At 44.0% G+C, this 18,513-nt stretch overlaps 1 protein-coding gene across 1 annotated transcript in view; it reads left to right on the forward strand.

The window, feature by feature from the left end:
* TMPRSS15 (transmembrane serine protease 15) overlaps window positions 1-18,513 on the forward strand; it is a 137,086-nt gene that overhangs the window by 84,522 nt on the left and 34,051 nt on the right. The window lies entirely within an intron of this gene.

Below are 18,513 nucleotides of genomic sequence, written 5' to 3' on the forward strand. Positions count from 1 at the left end.
TGCATGCTCCTCTGGGAAATCTATGCAAGTAAGGAAGATGGAACAATTCCTCTACAACGCCTCCTATTGGATGGCAGCATTCCTGCAAGTCAATGTCCGACCCTCTTATACAGGTCTGTGCAACAATGATTGGGAATGGAGAACTGAGCCAGAATCCATACACAGACAGCTGTTTCGGGGTTATTGCCTCTCATCAGTATAGAATGTGAAGCACTGAGCAAGAAGTTAGCGAGAAGTGAGCAAGTCTAAGTGTTCTGCACAATCGTGAACAACTAACGGTGCACTCATTTAGATGACAGTCGTCCCATGTAAATGTACCATTAGGGCTCTTACACACGGGATGATTGTCAGCGGTTAAAGTGCCCAACAATCATCCCATCAATAATCCCTCCTGTGCTTTCAAACAAGCGATGATTGATCAGTGATTGGAGATGGAGCCAGAGAGCTCTTCCGCCTGCCTCCATTCACATACAGGTTGATCGACAATCAGTTTTTTTACCTGCCTAAACTGAATGAAAATAAGGGGGATGAAACAATACCTCAACAGAGCCACCTACTGGAAGGCAGCAATACCTAAAGTCAATGTTAGATTCTTTATACAAGCCTTGCAACAATGACCAGGAATTAAAAGCAAAGTCAGAGGCCATGCACAGACAGCTGTTTCAGGGTTTTTGCCCTTTATCAGTGTTGAACAATAAGTGAATAAATTATCGTTCCGTTGCAGACAGCGATTACATCAGCGGTGTGAAACTCATTTTCACTGAAGTCAACATTAACATTATGGTTACCTTCAAAACGGCGTTTGTAATTGTAAGACTGTATTTTAAGGGATATATTAAAAAGGAAATAGATGGGTCAGAGCAAGGTTCTAGTCCAGAAAAATTGGGGCACAAGTCCCCCAACACAGACACTTAACTGTAAACTACCAGGTAGTCAGAGAAAAAGAAAAATTATGGGAGTTTGCAGAAGCTGGTGAAAGGTTCCCAAAAAAATCCTTAGGGCAGAACCCTAAGGGTCAAACAGCAGTATAACACAATGTTCTCTCCGATCTGGGCAGCAGACTCACAGGATATGGAGAGACAGGCTGGACCAGACTGTCCTCTGCAGGATGGTAATGAGGACCAGCTGGGATGTGCAAGCCATCTCACAGTCTGAGCATTGGCAAGCAGTGCTGTACTGCAGGGTAGTAGGCAAAGGAATGCACACCAAAGGCCGCGGGGGCTGCAGTAATAGCCACAATGCTCAGTCCGCATGAACCGACACAACAGTAAAGGACCAGGATGGTAGTCGCTATGCCGCTACCCAGCAGCAGGTTTTAAACAAGTCCACAGTGTTCCAGATGGTCTTCCCGGCACAACTCAGGGTCTCACGATCTAGAAGAGTCTCTTCTCCGTCCAGAGCTCGCGGGCCCCATAAAATGATATGGTGAGCCGGATTTGATCTTGACTCATGGTTTGCACTGAATAATTATTGCTCAGATTCCTGCAATTAAGAAAGACTCTAAACAAATCTCAGTCTGTCTAGAAGGGCGCTTAGACCAGAGAGTATTAAACGTGCCAGTTTATCAGAGTGGTTCATACTGGATGAGAAACCTGCACAACTTTAGACTGTATACCATTTAGGTCGCCTGCACACGAGCGGAAATACCGCGGCGGGATTTCCCGCAGAATTTCCGCTGCTGGAAGCCTGCATAGGATGCGTTAACAAACGCAATCCTATGCAGATTGCAGCGATTTGGCAGCGCAAAATATCGCGCGGCAAACAAACCGCGGCATGCTCTATTTCTGTGGGGGGCTCGCAGAAATGTCACTCACCCGCTGCCGGCTCCAGTCTGCGCATGCGCCGGCTGCTCGGCAAGCCGGCACATCAAACAGCCGGAGCCGGCGGGCGCGGCTGAGTACGCGCTGGTCCCTGCAGGCGCTCTGGTTGGGTCCCGCGGCGAGAATTCTCACTGCCGGATCCGACCCGCCCGTCTACAGGCGGCCTTAGGGCGCCCACCCACTGGCGATTTTTTTTTCTTTGCGTTTTGCGTTTTTTCTGCAGAGCAATTAGAATTGAATGTACTCCTGTCCACTGACGTTTTGCGTTGCGTTGCGTTTTTTAACATAGGAACTGTCAGTTGCATATGTGTCCTTATTTTTCTCCTAATGCACCCATGAAAGTCAATGGAAATTAATGGAAAAGCCGCGAAAACGCCGTGAAAACGCGGCAAAAAACGCCGCGAAAAACGCAGGAAAAACGCCGCAAAAGCGCGGCGTTTTTCACGCAAGAAAATCGCAATCGCCAGTGGGTTGGCGCCGTCACTCAGTATAATTGTCGGTACTTAAGTGCCCAGTAGTCGTCCCAGTGATATCGGTGTTGTGCTTTTAGGCAGAAGTAATCGCTCAGTGAATGGAGACTGAGTGGGCCGGAGATCACTTCTAGCTACCCACCAACATTCATACCGTAGTAAACAGTCGTTGAATGAACAATTGCTTGTTTACACTGGCCGATCGTTGTTTGATTTTTATGCCTACAGAAACTGTATAATAAATAGAGATGAGCGAGCGTACTCGGTGCTGGTGTTTTTGCACTCGAGCACCGCTTTTTCCGAGTAACTGACTTCTCGGACGAAAAGATTCGGGGGGCGCCGGGGTGAGCGGGGGCTTGCAGAGGGGAGTGGGGGGGGGGGAGAGAGAGAGAGCTCCCACCTGTTCCCCAAACGCACGTACCTGCAAAACATAGGACATGCATGCACTATAGGTCCGTGGTGCATGTCAATATTCCTCAGCAGGGAGTCCTCTTGTCACTGATCACTGTAACCGCACTGTCATAGTCTTCAGTGTCAAGGGGACTCTCTGTGGGAAGTAAAGAATCCCCTGCCTCAGCTGTCACAGCTGTGGCAGAAAATTGCAATGTTCTCCCATTGCTTTCAATGGGACCGGCACTTCTTCAGTCCCATTGAAAGTAATGGGCTGCTGGCAAGCCCTGTAGGGATTTTCGTGGAAGGGCTTTAAATATAGAATTTTTAAAAAATTATACTCGCCTCTCCTCAGCTGCCGGGGCTCAGATGTGTCCAGCCTGTCTTCTCCGTGCACTGCTCTGAGGCTCTTTCAGCGGGCGGGGATTTTAAATCCCCGCCTACTGAAAAAGCTCTACCTGATTGGCTGAGCGCTCAGCCAATCACAGGCAGCTCTTAGCCATTCATTGAATGACAGCTGAGTGCTGCCTGTGATTGGTCACAGCACTCACATGTTTAAAATGCCAGTCTTAATAAATTTCCTGCAGAGTGTCATCTTGCTGATTAACCGAAACTCCAATAAATACCACAGAATTAAGAAATCTACAGAATGGTACAGATTAGGATTAGGATCTGCAAACTTTTTGTCTCATTTGGTTGACTTTAGACATTTTGAACTGCGGTATTGTTAATTTTGTCCTATATAAGTGGGAAAGTTACTAGTTTTCAATGTAGTAAGATGTTTTCTTAGAAACATGTTGTGCCTAATTATTCCCTTTCGGTTCTCTCTTTACTTCATCATCTCTCTTTGTCCTTATTCACCTCTCAATATGTTCATATTATTTTGTGCTTTTATGCAAATGAAGCATCCTACAATATTCTCTTTTTATTCTTTTGTATCCAGCAAATATACTGCATGTTCTATACAGTACAAAATAACAGTGTTACATTTACTTTGTGTTTTCTTCCTTGTTTTTTTGTCTTGCAAAACAAATAAAGAAATATGCAGAAAAATAAGTTATGTAAAGTTAGAAATGAGTTTAGAGTGGGTGATGGAAAGGGTTGAGCCATTCAGGTTGTGAACCACCTTAAGGCCTCGTGTCCACGGGGAAATCTCGAGCGTTTTTCCCGCACGCGGATCCGCACCCCATAGGGATGCATTGGACACCCGCAGGTAGTTAAATACCTGCGGATGTCATTTTTCCCTGCAGGCACGGGTCCCGCGTGCAGGAAAAAATCCGGACATGCTCCATTTTAGTGCGGGTCTCCCGCGGGAATGGCTCCCGCAGGCTTCTGTTGGAACCTATGGAAGACGTCCGGATCTACGGGAGACCCGCGCCTGAATGAAACTCACCTGCTCCGGACGGTGCGGTTCTTCCCTTCTTCGCGGATGGATCTTCTTTCTTCGGCCCAGCGGATGTGTCCGGCGCATGCACGCGGCACGCAGACGGTGTGCCGAGCACATCCGCCGGGCCGAAGAAAGATGATCCGGCCGCGAAGAAGGGAAGACCTGCACCGTCTGCAGCAGGTGAGTTTATTCTTATTTTTTAGCCTCATGTCCATGGGGCAGGAGGGACCCGCTACGGATTCTCCATGTAGAATGGGCCTGATTTTTCCTGTGGACATGAGGCCTAAAGGGGTTGTCTGGTTACCGGGCAACCCCACTTCAATGAGGCTGAAGGGGTCAAAATAATGAATTGAAATATATTTACACCTTCATGGCCGCCAGGATTCAGTACTGCAGCCCCGCTGAGGTCCTGTTGATTGTTGTGATCATTGAAATACAGAAACTCAGATGACTGCTCACAGAATGATAGAGTTGGAAGGGACCTCCAGGGTCATCGGGTCCAACCCCCTGCTCAGTGCAGGATCCACTAAATTATCCCAGATAGATGTCTGTCCAGCCTCTGAAGAATTACTTTGAAGGAGAACTCCCCACCCCTGCCCCCTTGTGGTAACCTGTTCCACTTATTGATCAACTTCACTGCCTAATATCTAAGCTGTGTCTCCTCCCTTTCATTTTTTTGACAGTGAGGTTGATAAATGAGTGGAACAGGTTGCCATGGAAGGTGGTGAGTTTTCCTTCAATGGAAGTCTTCAAACGGAAACTGAACAGACATCTGTCTGGGATGTTCTAGTGAATCCTGCATTGAGCAGGGGGTTGCATGTGATGACCCTGGAGGTCCCTTCCAACTCTATCATTATATGATTATATGATGTCAGTGATCACAACAACTGTGGCTGCAGTGCTGGATCCAGGCGGCAATGTAGGGGTAAGTATGTTTCAGTTTATTATTTTAACCCCTTCAGCCCTATTGAAGCTGGGGTTGCCTAGCAAAATGAAAGCTGTGCTGTGATTGGTTAATATGAGCAACACAGTGTTGAAACACCCCAGTATTTTACGTTTTATAATAAAAAGTATGTGTACCCAGTTTAGTTGAGATCCAGCAAGGCATGTAGGAACCTATAAGGAATAAACAAACAAACATACATAGTTTCACTTTTTTACATATGGATGGTGTAGATACTTAAACAAAAGCTGGTTCTCAGGGATAGTATTTTAGACAGGCTCATTGGAGCTGTAAAGGGACAGTGGGGTCCAGTGTCAAAGGACAGTGTTGAGGCAAGATTAGAAAGTGAAAGGGATGAACGCAGAGCCAATGTTAGAGTCAGCATTTATTTGGTTCCATACCATCTGTTTCAGTTTTTACTGTCAGCTTCATCATATTCATCTTCATCCTCATCATTTGGTTACTGTCATCCTCTTCCTCTCTCAATTAATGGTGAAACCCTAGTTGCATTTGTGTTTTAACTACGTTGATACGTGCTTCGTATTTATATTTCTTGTGGAATCCAGCTGGTACATCATTTGGCTCTGATGGAAACCTTGGGGGTATCTGAGTACTAAGAGACAAAGTTAGTACCAGTGAAAGGCAACTGCTAGAGGTGTAGCTTAGATCTGCCATTTAGTGTTCTGCCTCCCTCATTACAGTTTCTTTATAGAATATTTGATCTTTATTATTACATGTTACACTGCGGACTAACATTTGATTAGAGCCCCATGAGGCAAACAGCTTGATCTCTATATATAATTGACATAATCCACCTCCTGAAATGTGCAGCCAGGAAACCATATTCAAAGCTATGAGGATAAGAATGTAGTTGAGTTCATCAACAGAAATGTCGTTCATGTTATCTACCACAAAACAATCACCAGGGAGTTGTCATTTAATGCTCCAGGTTCACTAGACGTACCCTGACGTGATTAGATGACTCCTTCAATCATCAAGAATTAATTGGCCATCTGTGACTCTCCTAGAGATGGCAGGCATACAATGAAACCAATCTGTTGCCTTTGTAATAGAAACGGTATGGTGGTGCTCATCACTCATGTGCCACTCCGGAGGTCTAAGGGAATGCTATAGTGGGTTATAGGAGACCCTAATAGTCTTAAAACAGTTAGATATCTTACCACCAATTGAGATTGGAAAGCCAATTTTTTCTTGCCACATTAGCAACCGGAATGTAGTTTTGTGTGTGATGTGTTGTTTTCCACATCTATTGAATCAGCTCCAAACATAGTTGCTTTATGCAACGCATCATATTTCTTTTGTATGGCCAGCCTTGACTATTGTCAGGATCAGCCAATGTCGACCCACTGTGCTACACACTAGCTTGACTTTGGGCTAGATCAAGAGGCAAAATCTGAGGAACCTTGGTTTTCACCCTTTCACCCTACTCATCAGGATCTGGTCTACACTGCAAGATCCTCAGACCATTGTACTGGAAGTGGTCCAAATTGTGTGCTTGCTGATGCTTTAATAGACCATGGTGCAGTACCTGAGGGTGTGAACAGATGCATAGTCAGAGAGTTCTGAGTTGAAGCAGGCAGCGCAACTTGAAAATTAGAGGCCGAGGCAGAGGTAAAGGCACACAGAGTAGGTTCGGCACAGGACAACAAGACAGAATTTGGGGCAGTCAGGGTCAATACAATATTCCAGGGTCAGGAATGGAGAGTGCAGAAAAGTTAGAACTCACCACAAGTCAGAAATTGGAAAATCAACAGAAACAAATGGCACCTTCAGCTGGGTCAGAAAGCCCAAAAGCTAAGGCATATTCCTTAGGGAGAAGGTGCCTGAAATTACAAGAGGTGCTCTGGGATTAGCAGGAACAAAATAGCAGGGTGCGCACTGGGCCTTTAAGACTCTGAGGGTCTGCACACATGCCTCCTTTGGACACTAAAGGAGGACAGGCAGGTGGCTGAAGCTCAGCATCTGCTGTAGACATGGAGAGAAGATGCACCACAGCCACCAGTGCAGGGAGGTGAGGTAAGATGGCAGCTGCAACCGCATATCATGAAAACTATTAATGGGGTGTCTGCAATTCCTTAATTTGCCACCATAGTGACTTTAAAATAGCCTACACAAAAATCGAGGTGAATGCCTGGACTAGTCTTAGACAAATTGTAGAGATGGACCCACTGACTTCAAGCTAATATCAATTCTTGCCATGATGGCATATCTCATTGGAGAAAAAAATTATAACAGATCCGTTAGAGATTTATCATGTGATTAAACGTCTGTGATTAAACGTTTTCATCTTTATGAATAGTCTATGGAAATAGCTGAAGACCCATTGGTACCATATATTTTCACTAGTTCCCCTCCCTTTTTCTCCTCTTCCGCAAGACATGATAAGCAGAGCTATACCCAGGCATTGCTGGTTTTGGTACTTGTGATGGAATTGTTAGATGGAATTTCACAAAATGTGATTGTTCCCAGCAAGAGAAACCAAGTAATCTTGTAGATATGATACCTTTTAATGGCTAACAAAAATACATGATGTTATAGTGAGCTTTCAAACCTCTCAGGGTTCTTCCTTAGAAATAATGAAATAGATCTGAAGAGACATGCATATATACACCCCTAACTTATGACAAGACACAGACATGGATGTGATTAATTTGCAGTTAAAAAAATACAACAAGATGAGTAGAGAAATAAATACATACTTAAATAGTCCATTGATAAAGATGTGAAGGTTTTATGGTCTCTGTATTAGTGTTAGGGGGTCACCAGGCCAGAGTGTTATCTGTGCTATAGATTTCTCAAACTTCCCAGTCACACATGAATCCTCTTGAAGAATTTAACCCTCTGTTGAAAGTGTCAAAAGTTGTTATAAATTTGTATTTCCAAATTATTCTATGGCTTTGGGATTTGAAATTGCCTTTAAGTATAATAACTTTCATGTGTTCTATGTTGTGTCCGTGACTAGAAAAGTGCTCGGCCACGGGTAATTCAGTCTTTGTGTGTTTAATTGTGTGGTGATGAGACCTCATTCTCGCTTTCAGTTTTTGTCCTGTTTCTCCAACATAAAGTCCCCCAACAGGACATTTACTGCACAAGATCAGGTACACAACATCAGACATGGAACATGTGAATGTCCCGGGGATCTTATAGTCCTGCTGTGTGTTGGGGATTTGTATCCTGTCCGTGGTCAGTATATGTGAGCGGGTATTGCAGCTCCTTACATTGCAGGGATAAGTTCCTTTATTCGTGTCCAAGAGCAATGCGCTCCTGATTATAAAGTTCATCAAATTTGGGGGTTGCCTGTAACACAGAAGGGGAGGGTTCGGGAATATGGTTTTCAGACGCTCATCCTTGTGTAGGTATGATGGAGTTTCTTTGCAGTTTTCCTTAGTACCTCTAGCTGTAAATTGTAGGTCACTGCGAGAGAATCTCTCAGCATAGTGAAAACAGCTGTGGGAATGCTCACGTCCATTGAAATGAATGGCACTTTTACTGGATCCATGTTTTTACCCATTTTTTGCTTTTAGGACAGAACAGAAAAACTGGAAACAAAACACTGATGTGAAGTCTAAAGAGAAAAAAATGGATCCATTAAAAACAGATCATAACGGATAAGAAGTTGTTACAAGCGGAAACTACCGGACAAAATACCAGATCTGTTCGCTGCGTTTTGCATCAGTTAGATGGACGTTTTTTGTTTTTTTTGAAAAGCGAAAAAAAGTGGCACTAAAGGAACTCTATCATACATTTTTTATTATTAAACCCAGATAGACAAAACATATTACATCTTTCTAATCTGCTTAACCCTTTCCAATCCACAGTCTGACGTCTAAAGACATTCTGATTGAAGGCTGCACAGCTTCGGAAGACATCTGGCAGGGTATTCTTACTGTATATTACTGGCCGCTCTGTTGTCGGGGGCTTCGCTAGCATCTCACATACCGCAGTACTGGCTCTAGCCAGCAGATGGCGCCATTGTATAATGGCAGAAAGAGAAAGCCCTCTAGGAAACCCTGAATTCAAAATTGGATTGCAAAGGGTTAGTGCTGTCAGTACGTGACTATGGGGGCGTCAATCTTTCATGAGATACATTTAGAGCATTTACAGCAGCCTAATGGGCCATTCAGAACAATACGGGACCCATTGACTTGTATGGGAGACTGTTCTAAGCATGCTCTTGGACCTGTTCATTGGTCATATTGAAGGAAGCGAGAGTAGATAGTCACAGCTTATACCTACTGTGAATGGTGGATCCTGTGCTATCTACATGTAGAGCTCACCTCGCAGTGTAATCCTGCCTGTGATGATAGTGAAATGAATGCTCTAAAGCTTTCTCTACAGATGAGGAAGTGACAGACCAGCATTAGGCTCTGTGGTCAGTGTGGAAAATGGAGGATTTTAGGATTTGGGTTTTTTTTTATATAAAGTTTGACTTAAAATGTAAAAAAAAAAAAAATAATCAAAAATTCTTAAAAAATATGTTCAACCCAAAAATGTGATTTCTATAATAGATCATTTTCTCACAACACATTCCCTTTAAACCAGAACAAAAGACGGCAGGTGTAAACAGCCTTATATATGACAGGATATAAAACTTTTTTACAGCTCGCTCTATCAGCTTACTGAGTTAAGGATCTCAGCCGAGAAGCCTTTTATCTTTCCTCCTCCACTAATTTAATCTACCAATTGTTCAAAGGATCAGCATTTTTTATTTTAAATAAAGGGCGACGACATACTGTAGTTGGCGATAGAATCGCTTTATCCGTCGCCATGGAAACCTGCCAGTCCAGATCAGGGTGACAAACTTGTCGAATTTCGATTTAAAACTTATTGTTCACTGAAATCTGCCGGCTTTCACGCGGATAGAAAAAAAAAAAAAAGTAAGGGCTCCGTTTATTGCAAAATTGATTTTGTTAAGATGATGTGTATATTAAGTTTCGGAGCCGTACGGCGATTTCCATTTTTTCCATTTAGCTCAATTATGTGCTGATAAGAGAGAAAAGGGAGGGGATTAACACAACAAATTGTGTTAGCAGAATCAAATTCCCTTACTAATGCTGCTGGAGACGCTATAACTTCCAAGACGGGTCTTGTATAATCAAAGCGCTGTAGCGGCAATATCACTGGATTCCAGGAAATCGCCTTGTCTCTTCCGTAAACTTTCTTCATAAAAAAACGGTTGTTTTGTTTATAAAATATGTTTTTATTTATTTGTTTATTTAGTTATTTGATACTTTTTTCCTTCTATTATTATTATCATTCCGTTTGTTATTATGTATCAGCTTTTGTCTGTCTGATATATATTTTTTTTGCTATGCTGGGAAGCCCCTGGCACAGAGTCTCGTGTATGTGTGAACAGCCTATTGATTACTGTTGCTTTCTTTTCGCCTTCTGCGTTTACTTTCTATTCTGCAATAACATTGCAGTATTTTCAATACATGTGGGAATACAATACATGCTTTGCATTGTGCTGGAGTTTAACCTCTGTGTAAGCCGCTCTAATATCAAGTCGTGAGGCAGACAATTTTTTAGGATCTACTGATCTCTAGTGGCCAATATCATAAAACATTTCATTTCGGATGGCGTTGCAGGAGAAATATCAGTAAAGTTATATATAGAGAGATGGATTAGAGCTATATAAAGCTGGTCATAGGCTCTTCTCTTTCTCTGGTTGTACATAGGATTGGGCTGCGGGGTATAATGTGGACGTGCTCGGTTATGGTTTATTTGAGGATTTTATACCATGTTGTACAAATTCTGTGCGATTGAGAAAAGGGAAGGATGAGGCTCCTGCTGCAGAAGAACAGCAGAGGCTCTGAAAACGGGCGGATAGAAGGTAATGGTGAGGATGCTTAAAGGTGCCCATCGACATGAGCGTATTTTCTGCAAATTCTGCTGTTTTCAGTGGGATTTGCTGAGAGTCTAATGAGTATTAAAATATTGGGGTAGATTTACTATTGCAAATTGCACCAGAAAATTGACTGAGGCCTCCTTGACCGTAGTGTAGGCATAATCACGCGGAGGAGGATGTGATTGCACTCTGAATGGAGCTCGATCTCATTTTCTGGTGAGTGGATCTACACTCCTTACTGTTCTTTGCCCCACTGCCGACCCTGTTCACATTGACGCGAGAGACACTCGTGCTTTATTTGAACAGGCGGGGCATTCTAATGAGTGGGTGGGCCCGCCTACTTAGTGGACGGGCTAGCCTAATTTGTCCCCGGTGTTATCGATTAACACTGGGAATTTGCGCCGTGAATAGCGCAATTTTTGGAGGACAAGGGCATGTTTGCATTTACCATAGGCTCCTAAGGAGCCTCAAATGCACAGATGCATCCCAAAATAGACTATGTCAAGTGTTTTCACCCAGGAAATCAGCCAATGTAAGTGCACCCATTGAAACCTATGAGTTTTAACCCTTTGCAATGCAATTTCGGATTCAGGGTTTCCTAGGGGGCTTTCTCTTTCTGCCATTATACAATGGCGCCATCTGCTGGCTAGATGCAGTACTGTGGTATGGGACATGCTGGAGAGGCCCCTGACAACAGAGCGGCCAGTAATATACAGTAAGAATACCCTCCTCGACGTCTTCCATCATCAGAGCTGTACAGCCTTCAATCAGAATGTCTTCAGACGTCAGACAGTGGATTGGACAGGGTTAATGGTTAAGGATCCCACGGCCAATTTTTCTACGTGCAAAAAAGTGCACAATAGCACTACTGCTAAGGAGGCCTTGAGGCTTGTTAACATCACTACCTGCTGCGTTCAGGTACAGGAAAATGGCAACCTCTGGCCAAACAGAACCGTCATATTATGAAACTGAATGTCAGTAGATGCCCCATTGAGTATAATGGTGTCCGTTGGTTTCCAGCTGCGCCCGGCATTTTGCCAGATTTGCCAGGATAAAGTAATGCTGCATGCAGTATAATTTCATCCTGCTGCAGAAATTAGTGATGGGGATTCCAAACGGAGCCTCCGACGCTGATGTGAATGACATCTTACATGCTTCGCACCACATTTATGCCAGCTTCCAGGCAGCTTTTCTTCCCTTCTCCAGTTTAAAGATATGAAAAATGTATTAAATGTTGCATTTTTTAAAAAGTTGCACATCATAGATGTCTCTAAAAATCTCGCTCCACTCGAATTTCACCACCCAACAGTTCTGAAGAGTGGAATGAGAGGTGGGACATCTGTTCTTTTTGGTGCAAATCAGTAATGAATTTGTGTAAATTGATTTGTATGGCCCCAAATTTTAGAAACTTTTTTTTGCATGCCCGATAAAGATTGTGGCTTCATGGAAAGTTGGCGTGGCTTTGTTGGAAAAGGGGGGTGATCGACCTCTTGCACCAAAAATGCACCAACATTTTGCTGCAAAAATGTCGTAAAACAAAGCCAACTAATAGGTGATATAAAGTTAAAGGGACGTATCTGTGATAGTTTGTATGCTAGTTTTCTAGCAAACAAAAGCTTCAACTTGGAAGCAAGCTACAAAATTCTGACTTACTGGGTTTTTACGCCAGGCCCGACATTTAAAAAAAAATGCAGTGCCTAGCTTTAGGGAGAATAGCCATGCACAGGCCGTGAAACTCGGCTCGATATCGCGCTCGGGAACGTGCAATGTCCCCACAGATGCAATGCCTTCCATTCCTCCAGTACAGTTGCGATCTTGTAGGAATTGGTAAGTGTTTCCCATTGTTTTCAAGGGCAAACACTTGATTTTCTGGTGTTTTCCAGCCGCATTGAAAACAATGGGCGAGGTGTTCCGCGGGAGCTCCCAAAGATAGGACATGCCACGATTTGCTCCCACATCGCAATGCAGGAAAACATCGCTCATGTATACGACCCCATACGAGAGACTGGGGTTCAAATTCATGTGAGATTTGTGCGTCTCCCAAAGCACAAATTTTGCGAGATTTTCTCGGCCGAGTAAAAGCGGCCTTACTGTAATGTATTGGAGCTGCTCTAGATTTCAGTCTGGCTAGTTTACTTAGAACGACATATGAAACACTGCTCTAACTAAAGGTTTCCATTTGCGTCAGGAAGTCGGCACATTTTCAGTCTGGCGTCTGGAGGTGGACTCTGGTTTTGGCTTATACTGCCAGTCATGTTATAAGACCTCTTAAGAAGTTTAGAAATTGACTTGCAGAAATTCTGCCTTCCAATAGGTGGCACTACAGAGTTATTGTAACATCGCTCATTTACTAAAATTGCTACTTTTGTTTGTCAAATAACCAAAGTCTAATGCATATACCCCAATATGTGTGTATCCAGCAGGGATCAAGTGGATTAACTCTATTTCCTGACACCAGGCGTGTCCGCCAGCACTTATCCCTCTCCCTGAGGTTATAAATAAGATTCCTTATAGAAACTAAGACGATACAACAGCTGTCAGCTGACAGTTACCTTAACCCGTAATAGAAGAAACTCAGAGGACATGTCCCTTTCCACGACTTGCCATGACTAAGAGCTGCTGTGACAGCTTGAAACGTGTCGGTTTGTGGCGCCGTTGCATGTCCTTCCTGTTGAGATTTTAATATGTTCCAATAAAGCCGTGATTTTATGGACGTTGGATCCTTTTTTTTTTTGCTGTCTTCTGCAATTGATTTCGGTCAGGTCCGTGCATCGTGCTGGTGAGCGGGTTCATTCTCTCTGTATGTCCTTCTCTATGACTTACAAGGCAGGATGTAACGGTGCAGGTACTAGCGACTAAGTCAAAACTAAAGTAACAAGGATATTATTATAGTAATGATACAATGAAAGCTTTGGAGGAAAGCACCGTTTTGATTAAGGGCGGATTCAGACGAGCGTGGCTATGATTATCACGGCCGTATAACGGGACAAAACAAAACCACTGATATCAATGGATTTCATTGGTTTCGTTTTCTCTATCAGGATTCTCACCTGTTAATTGTGCAGAAGAAAAAAGATGAGACCTGCCCTGTGGTGAATACTGCGTGGGAGGAGGAGCGAGCGGCACCTAGCTTCCTGCTCTTATTTTCAAACTCCTGCACTGTGGCACAGAGTTTGAAAAGCTGGCGAAGGGGAAGGGATTCCCTTCATTCAAGAGTAACTACGCTCCATGACGCCAAGTGTAGTTGTGCCCATTGCATAACTATATTTTGCATACTGGCCATCATCTTCAACAAAAGCAATCCTCTGGATGGTAATTTTTAGCAGAGGATTCACTAAGAAATAATAATAATTGGACACATGCCAGATTGACGTGATGCACAGACAATGGCACATGCATGTGATATCAGTCTAGCCCGGGTCACTGAGCAGGCACCTGATTGGTCATTTCGGCACATGTGCATTAGAGAGCTTGAGGCATCACTTAGAAAGAAAGGGGGTGAGTTTTAGTACAGTAGGCAGGAAGAGAGCCCAGACCACTGTCCGAGGTGGACTGCCCACCGGGTAGTGCTCAGCTAATTAGCATACTGTGCGCAAGAAGCATTATGGCTACATCTTGGCATGGGAGATACATTTGGAAAAGATACGGGTAATGCTGCATTATTTATGCTGATGCATATTTAAAAGTATATTCGCCTAGCATTCTAAAATTGAGACAGACGTCCTTTATGCCTCGGTCACACGGGCGTTTTTTTCCCGCGATTTGCGGATCGCATAACAGATGCGCATCCGCAAATCGCGTGACCGGGGCCAACGATTCGCTGAAAAAGCTGCACCTAGCAGCGTTTTCAATGAAACCGCCCCACACTGCCCGCTATCCTCTGGCACAGCTGTGGCAGAGGAGAACTATGTTCGCCCATTGAATTCATTGGAGCCAGCAATAGAGCCGGCTCCATTGAAAGCAATGGGCTGCCGGCAAGCGCGGGATGAATTTTCGGGAAGGGCTTAAAAATATAAGCCCTTCCCTGAAAATCATCCTAAAATGTGTAAAAATAAAAAAAACAAATGTATACTCACCTTTTCCCTGCAGCCGGAGTACAGCGGCGGCCGGCCGGCAGTTCTCCTGAACTGCTTTGTGTAGTATTCAGCAGCCGGGGATTTAAAATCTCCGCCTGCTGAATGAGCTGCCTCTGATTGGTCACAGCCCTCACCAATCAATTCATGAATGAGTGAGTAAGAGTTGCCTCTGTATTGCCGGCTCCATTGAATTCAATGGGCGAACATCGTTCTTCTCTGCCACAGCTGTTACAGCTGTGGCAGAGGAGAACGATCTTTAGTATATGTTCTCAATGGGGTCGGCGCTGCTGCTGCCGGCCCCATTGAGCGCATATATAGAACACAGCAATGCGCAGAACGCAGATAGGTGCGATCTGCGAATCATTGTGTCCTATAATTGATCGCACATCCGCATAAAAAGCGGAGATGTGACCGATCCCATTGGGATGCATTTAGTCTATAGACCTGCAGATGGCAAGCACGTCTGCAGATCGGACAAAAAAACGGTCGTGTGACCGAGGCCTTAAAATGTAACAAATGTATTACAATGCTGACAAAATTGTTGCACCTCTGGTAATGTCTAGGGGTTAGAGTTATTTGTACACCACCCGGCTACTGGCGTGAGATTGCAACAAATTGTATGACTTTTTTTTAAAAAGTTGCATGGCATAAAGTTCTGGTCAAGTGGAAAGCTGCCCGACTTTTCAAGACACTTTGTCGAAAAGCGGAGTGAGAGATGGTACAGTTTTTCTTTTTGGAGCCAATTAAGAGTTAATATGTTGATTGGCGCCAAAAAGGTGCAACCTACACAAGAATTCTGCCACAACGCCAGTTATAAACCTGCCCCAATGTCCTGTATTACTATGAGGCTAAACTTATTCTGGAGCTATAAATCAAGATATCATAAGAGGCTGCCTGCAAGGGGAAAATCATTATGGGAAAGCAATGAAGTAGTGGATCTCACATGTGAGGCTAAAACCAAGTCATCTTGTAGATATGATACCTTTTAATGGCTAACAAAAATACATGATGTTAAAGGGGTTGTCCCGCGCCGAAACGGTTTTTTCTTTCCCCCCCCCCCCCCCCCCCCCGTTCGGCGCGAGACAACCCCGATGCAGGGACTTTAAAAAAAAAACGCACAGCGCTTACCTGAATCCCCGCGCTCCGGTGACTTCTTACTTACCGGTTGAAGATGGCCGTCGGGATCTTCTCCCTCGGTGGACCGCAGGGCTTCTGTGCGGTCCATTGCCGATTCCAGCCTCCTAATTGGCTGGAATCGGCACGTGACGGGGTGGAGCTACACGGAGCTGATCTCTGGCACGAGAGGCCCCATTGAGAAAAGAAGAAGACCCGGACTGCGCAAGCGCGTCTAATTTGGAGCTTAGACGCTGAAAATTAGACGGCTCCATGGAAACGAGGACGCTAGCAACGGAGCAGGTAAGTGAAAAACTTCTTATAACTTCTGTATGGCTCATAATTAATGCACAATGTACATTACAAAGTGCATTAATATGGCCATACAGAAGTGTATAGACCCACTTGCTGCCGCGGGACAACCCCTTTAATGCGAGCTTTCAAACCAACACAGGGTTCTTCTTCTGGCTTAAATGGATGTTTTTTCTCAATCACACATTCTCTGTATACTCCCCACACCATTACATGAGAAAACCCCATGTGGTTGGCAGTAACATCTGGCCATGCCTAGTTTAGACCGATGACCGGGCCTCATTAGAAGTCACTCAGATTGCTGCATTTTCCAATGTAATGTAGATTCACACTGAAACGGATTTACGGAAAACTTGTCACATGATTTTATCCTGCACTCCGGGGTCACGGAGAGAATTTCCATCATGAAAGGGCTGGGGGCTCCAATAAAGGGACCATGTATTAGAGGAACCTCTTGAATTGCATCTTCGGTTCCTGTAATTTGCCATCACCACTCGGTGACTGCAGATTGACTCATCGATGTGAACAGTTTTAAAAGCAGTTTAATTGCTTGTTTGTGTTTTTCTTCTTTCTTCAGTTTCTCCTATTATGTAACAGTGATTTATTTTATTACTTAGTCATAAAGAAGAACACATTAAGTAAAGTGGGTGAATACAAGACTACAAGTGGCTGTAAACATCCCCATTGTACTGCAGCTGATGATAGAACATGTAGCACAACATCCAGGGGTGAACAGATCTTGTGGTCGCTTCATTCGCCGCGGAGATATTAACGCTTATCTTTTCTTTCTTTTACAGTAACTCTTGCGCTAGTCATAATGTTGTTGACATTGAATGCAACCCTAGAGGTAGGTATCACCTGCGTACATGTCTACTAGTATAGAAATAATTGCACATTGACTCATCTTCCAATTAGATGGACTCTTTTTCTAGGAATGGAACAAAAAAATGCTTCCCATCCATTAATATAAGAGCCCTACTATTACCAATAGTTATGATTCACCTGAAGGGCCATTCATCCATTATGTAGCTATCCCCCCGTGTATACAAGTTTGTCGTGTTATTTCGGTTAGTTATTTTTTCTGTCTGAACTATTGGCCTCTTTTTCCTCGGATGGTCATGTGATCTCAGTTCTGACCCGCTCAGATCTACTTGGGGTTATATGTTCAGTTTCTAGTCATATTCTCAGTCTGATATTATGTGGACCTACCATAGAAACTGCCTAGAAGGAGACACAGACACTCCTGTCAAAGTTACTGATGATGATCACACAACTTCTGTCACACTGGTATAATAGAGGAGATCACAGCTCATCCTCCTGAATATATAGTTGTGGTCCGTAGCTTATTTAGGTGAAGGCAACAATAAAGTGTCACCCCAGCAGACAGGATGATGTAGCCTTAGCTATTGCTGTGCTGATGCATCATGGGAAAGATGTGAAACGGAAAGTAAGAAAATCTCAGCTTTAGGGCGGTGCCTGAAAAACATCAGACAGGCAGTTGCGCTGCATAGTAGTTGCTGAAATACCCAGAGGAGACCTCCAGAGTGCGATAGGCAATCAGGTGAGGAGGGGGCAGAGATGGAAAAATGCATTTTTGCCAGAATGGCCCTTTAAGAGAAAGGCTCCATCAGAAAATGACCTTTGGTATAAGTCAGGTTTTCATGCTAACTCCCTTCCTGCCCTGTAGTTTACATGCGCATCGTGGGAGGGAAGGGGATCCCACAAAATGTCATACATGTTTGGCATATGAGTGATCCCATGCCGTCAGAGGGAGCTGGCTGCGACTGAGAGACAGATTCCAGCTGCAATGGCCGACATCAGAGACAACACTGATTCCCACTGTTAACCCCTTACTTGTCAGGTTGATCACGGCATACATGAAATTAACAGAGAAGGGAGCTCCCTCTGTGATGTCATTGTCTCTTCATCATCCAATCACAGTAGGTCAAAGGGTTACCATGACAACTGGTCACCGGTCAATGGACCCAGGTTTGCTGTGGCTTCTATGGCTGTATTTACACGAACGATTTCCTTGGGCGATTTCCAACTGATTGTGAACTCGCATGAGAAGATAGAAAATAATGTGTTATGTGTTTATACATATGGATGATTTTTTTCTTAGATTGAGGGTCA

This window comes from Eleutherodactylus coqui, chromosome 4, assembly GCF_035609145.1.
Source record: "Eleutherodactylus coqui strain aEleCoq1 chromosome 4, aEleCoq1.hap1, whole genome shotgun sequence".
NCBI lineage: Eukaryota > Metazoa > Chordata > Amphibia > Anura > Eleutherodactylidae > Eleutherodactylus > Eleutherodactylus coqui.